Genomic DNA, 5883 nt, shown 5'->3' with positions numbered 1-5883 from the left:
CATATTTATGCTTATTTATTTTATCTTGTGTCCTTTAACTATTTGTACATTGTATATATATATATATAATATGATATTTGTAATGTCTTTACTGTTTTGAAACTTCTGTATGTGTAATGTTTACTGTTAATTTTGGTTGTTTTTCACTTTATATATTCACTTTGTATGTTGTCTACCTCACTTGCTTTGGCAATGTTAACACATGTTTCCCATGCCAATAAAGCCCTTGAATTGAATTGAATTGAATTGATAGAGAGAGAGAGAACCAAGACGCTCACCAACCAAGACTTCACAAAATGGGACAAACACCAAATTGAGACTCTGCACGCAGAATTCTGCAAAAATATCCTCCGTGTACAACGTAGAACACCAAATAATGCATGCAGAGCAGAATTAGGCCGATACCCACTAATTATCAAAATCCAGAAAATATCCGTTAAATTCTATAACCACCTAAAAGGAAGTGATTCCGAAACCTTCCATAACAAAGCCATCACCAACAGAGAGATGAACCTGGAGAAGAGACCCCTAAGCAAGCTGGTCCTGGGGCTCTGTTCACAAACACAAACACACCCTACAGAGCCCCAGGACAGCAGCACAATTAGACCCAACCAAATCATTAGAAAACAAAAAGATAATTACTTGACACATTGGAAAGAATTAACAAAAAAACAGAGCAAACTAGAAGGCTATTTGGCCCTACACAGAGAGTACACAGCGGCAGAATACCTGACCACTGTGACTGACCCAAAATTAAGGAAAGCTTTGACTATGTACAGACTCAGTGAGCATAGCCTTGCTATTGAGAAAGGCCGCCGTAGGCAGACCTGGCTCTCAAGAGAAGACAGGCTATGTGCTCACTGCCCACAAAATGAGGTGGAAACTGAGCTGCACTTCCTAACCTTCTGCCCAATGTATGACCATATTAGAGAGACATATTTCCCTCAGATTACACAGATCCACAAAGAACTCGAAAACAAATCCAATTTTTATAAACTCCCATATCTACTGGGTGAAATTCCACAGTGTGCCATCACAGCAGCAAGATTTGTGACCTGTTGCCACGAGAAAAGGGCAACCAGTGAAGAACACACACCATTGTAAATACAACCCATATTTATGCTTATTTATTTTATCTTGTGTCCTTTAACCATTTGTACATTGTTAAAACACTGTATATATATATAATATGACATTTAACACATGTTTCCCATGCCAATAAAGCCCTTGAATTGAATTGAATTGAATTAAGAGAGAGATCGAGAGAGAAAGAGAGAGATCCAGAGAGAGAGAGAAAGAGAGAGAGAGAGAGAGATCCAGAGAGAAAGAGAGAGAGATCCAGAGAGAAAGAGAGGGATCCAGAGAGAGAGAGAGAGAGAGAGATCCAGAGAGAGAGATCCAGAGAGAGAGAGATCCAGAGAGAAAGAGAGAGAGATCCAGAGAGAAAGAGAGAGAGAGAGAGAGAGAGAGAGAGAGAGATCCAGAGAGAGAGAGGGAGATCCAGAGAGAAAGAGAGAGAGATCCAGAGAGAAAGAGAGAGAGAGAGAGAGAGAGAGAGAGAGAGAGAGAGATCCAGAGAGAGTGAGAGAGAGATCCAGAGAGAAAGAGAGAGATCCAGAGAGAAAGAGAGAGATCCAGAGAGAGAGAGAGAGAGAGATCCAGAGAGAGAGAGAGGATTGACGTTTGAATACTGGTAGGCAACATTTGAGCTGGATCTGTCCTGTGTGTCTCTCTGTTAAGGACAGAGAAGGGGGCAATTTGAGTGTCTATCAGTAAGAGGCACATATCAGCAGCAGAACAAAACAAATGGTTTGTTTTGACAGTATAGCTATCTAGCTAGCAGATTTACCTAAAGATTCATTAAGTTCAGTTCAGACATTATTTTCCCAGTGTCACTCATCTCCTCTTTAGTTTAATAGCCTACTAGGAGTCACTGGCACTAGCTTGCTTCCAACGAGTGATGAGTGTGTTGTTGCAGAACATAAACAGGATAATGCATTGTTTTATTTGAGTTTTTTGACAAAGGGAAAGGGGACACCTAGTCAGTTGCACAACTGAATGCATTCAACTGAAATGCCTGCCTTAACCGACATTGATGTCATCGGCGCCCAGGGAGCAGTTGTTGTTCGGGGTTAACTGCCTTGCTCAAGGGCAGAATGGCAGATTTTTCCACCTTGCCGGCTCAGGGATTTCAACCAGCAACCTTTTGGTTACTGGCCCAAATATGAATATGCCATTTTGAGCACCTGCTCCCCCAAAGATCTGTGTACGGACCTGCACACACAGCATAGCACACCAGGGCAAAACAAGGTTGTACTAATCTGTACAAAATGGAACGGGACTGAGTACTCTGTCGATTTGCTGTCTTGTCTTTAGACCAGTACACTGTGCTCTTCTACACACTTAAACAGAGAGGTTGTGTGTCTGTAAGCATGGCTTTCGTCAGACAGAGTGAGGAGTCCTGGTAACAGATTGTAAACATGACAGGGTTGGGACCATAATTGGGCAGGTACCCGGACTACAGCCTGTTTTGCTCTGCTCTGTTCTACACCCATTCAGGAATGGGACCAGCCACACACACACGCACACACATACACACACATTAAAGAGTTGCAGTCTGTTCTGGAATGGGTGGCCAGTAATAACCTGGTCCTGAACATCTCTAAAACTAAGAGCATTGTATTTGGTACAAATCATTTCCTAAGTTTTAGACCTCAGCTGAATCTGGTAATGAATGGTGTGGCTGTTGAACAAGTTGAGGAGACTAACTTACTTGGTGTTACCTTAGATTGTAAACTGTCATGGTCAAAACATATAGATTCAATGGTTGTGAAGATGGGGAGACTTCTGTCTGTACCACACTCCACAAAGCAAGAACGACAAGCTCTAGTTTGATCTTATCTTGATTATTGTCCAGTCATGTGGTCAAGTGCTGCAAAGAAAGACCTAGTTTAGCTGCAGCTGCCCAGAACAGAGCAGCATGTCTTGGTCTTCATTGTAATCATATCAGTACTATGCATGCCAGTCTCTCTTGGCTAAGAGTTGAGGAAAGACTGACTGCATCTCTTCTTGTTTTTATAAGAAACATGAATGTGTTGGAAATTCTTTGTATAGTCAACACAGCTCTGACACGTACACTTACCCCACCAGACATGCCACCAGGGGTCTTTTCACGGTCCCCAGGTCCAGAACAAGTATTATACAGAGCCATGAGTGCATGGAACTCCCTTCCATTTTATATAGCGCAAGTGAACAGTAAACCTGGTTTAAAAAAACAAATAAAGCAACACCTCACGACACAACGCCTATCCACCATGTGACCTACTTGTGTGTATGTACTGACATGTATGTGTAACTGATAGATGCACACACACACTACATTTTAATGTTTTTAAATGTATGTCAATTGTGAAGTGTTTTGTCTGTAATGTCTTTTTCGTTATGTGTCGGATCCCAGTAAGACTAGCTGTCACCACTGGCGTCGGCTAATGGGGATCCTAATAAATCAAACACAAACACAAACCACACACATGCACCTGCACACGCACTGTGTAAGAATGACACACACACATCTTGAAGTGTAAATCATCTTGGTACCACTTGACCCGAGGCATTGAGTCTTCTGCATATCATACCTACATGCGGTGTGTGATTGATGATTTTAGTGATTTGAATATCACTTGTTTGATATAGGTCCCTTTTATCTATTTGTTCGATCAAATTAAACCTCAAAGAAATACATCTACTCTCCACTGTATTTGGTAACAGGGGAATTATTTTCCTCCACTCCATCACTTCTTTCCTTCCTTTTCCCCCTTTCTCTCGATCCCCCACTCCCACTCCATCTATATCCCACGCCTTCTATCTCTCTGCCTCACATTCTCCCTCACTATTTCTCTGCCCTAACAGAGGGAACCTACTCTTCTCAGATGAGAATTGTGAATAGAATCCAAATCAGTTTTATTTTCTCCCTCCCTCCCTCCCTCCCTCCCTCCCCCCTCCCTCCCTCCCTCCCTCCCTCCCTCCCTCCCCCTATCTTCCCCCTCCCTCTCTCTCTGTCCACTCCTGTCCTTCGTTATTGATTGTAAATGTGTGTGAACACACCCACGCCACTCATTCTCCCACACAGCTTCCCGCAGTGTAGCAGTCTCATTTCCCTCCCTCTCCTTCTCTCTCTTTTACTCGCTCTCCCTGTCTCTTTTACACTTTATCTTTCTCTCTCCCTCTCTCTTTTACTCTTTCTCTGTTGCTCTCATACCACTCTTTCCTTCTCTTTTCTCCATCCCTATTCCATCACATTTTTCTGTAATGTCTCTCTCTCTCTCTCTCTCTCTCTCTCTCTCTCTCTCTCTCTCTCTCTCTCTCTCTCTCTCTCTCTCTCTCTCTCTCTCTCTCTCTCTCTCTCTCTCTCTCTCTCTCTCTCGGGGACATACCAGTAAGCACTGCAGCAGAATTAATGTCTACTTTGAAGTTCCATCGTTCGGCATAGCTCTACAATATCACAGAAAATAACTACACATTCACCCGCTACTCAAGTACATTGGAACATTTCAGTCCCACCATTTATGTGATTTATCTGATAGGAATTGTTGATTAAGGTGATACAGTTTATACAGTGCAATTCTGTATGCAGGCCTGTGACATGTACATTTGTGTGTGTGTATATATTGTGATTGTTGCATGTGTGTGTATATGTGTGGGAGGGTATGGGCTAACTTGGCAGTGTAGTTTTCAGAGGGAGGCTTGACTGAATTATTTGATAGCTAAGAGGCAAGCTGTAGCACAGAAAGGAGGCTGTATACACACACACACACACATGGGCATGCACAAACACACACACACACACATGCAGGACTGCGTATAGCCGTACACCCCCGCACATTATGCACCTATGCACTGCCATACACGCTCTTGCATATCCATCCTTTCCCCCCTCCATATCTCCTTCCATCATCTCTCTTCCAGAAACGAGTGGGAGGGGAGCCGCCGGGTCTACCCAGTGCAACGATCGATGGGTGAGCAGAGAAAACAAGGTCACCTTCATACAGAGAGAGACAGAGAGAAATGTAAAAGGGTAGAGATGGGAAAGAGGGGGTAAGGAGAGGAGGAGAGATGAGGGCTGTGATAGAGGGCTGTGACAGAGGGAGTATAGAGGGGAGTGACAAAGGGAGCGTAGAGGGGAGTGACAGAGGGAGGGGAGTGACAGAGGGAGGGGAGACGGGAGTGACAGAGGGAGGGTAGAGGGGAGTGACAGAGGGAGCGTAGATGGAGGTGACAGAGGGAGCGTAGAGGGGAGTGACAGAGGGAGCATAGAGGGGAGTGACAGATGGAGGGGGTGACAGAGGGAGGGGGTGACAGAGGGAGCGTGGAGCGAGAGGAGTGACCGAGGGAGTGTAGAGGGAAGTGACAGAGGGAGGGGAGTGACAGAGGGAGCGTAGTAGAGGGGAGTGACAGAGGGAGGGGAGTGACAGAGGGAGGGGAGTGACAGAGGCAGCGTAGAGGGGAGTGACAGATGGAGCGTAGAGGGGAGTGACAGAGGGAGCGTAGAGGGGGGTGACAGAGGGAGGGTAGAGGGGAGTGACAGAGGGAGCGTAGAGGGGAGTGACAGAGGGAGCGTAGAAGGGAGTGACAGAGAGAAAGAGAGAGAGAGAGAGAGAGAGAGAGAGAGAGAGAGAGAGAGAGAGAGAGAAAAAACAGTGGTACAGGACTGGAGTTGATATTCCTTTACAAAGCAGTGGTAGAAGACTGGAGTTTATATTCCTTCAGAAAACAGTGGCAGAGGACTGGAGTTGATATTCCTTTACAAAGCAGTGGTAGAAGACTGGAGTTGATAAGCAGTGGTAGAAGACTGGAGTTGATATTCCTTCTGAAAACAGTGGTAGA

This window comes from Oncorhynchus nerka, linkage group LG2 (assembly GCF_034236695.1).
Source record: "Oncorhynchus nerka isolate Pitt River linkage group LG2, Oner_Uvic_2.0, whole genome shotgun sequence".
Lineage (NCBI taxonomy): Eukaryota > Metazoa > Chordata > Actinopteri > Salmoniformes > Salmonidae > Oncorhynchus > Oncorhynchus nerka.
Note: the sequence above shows the minus strand (reverse complement) of the source record.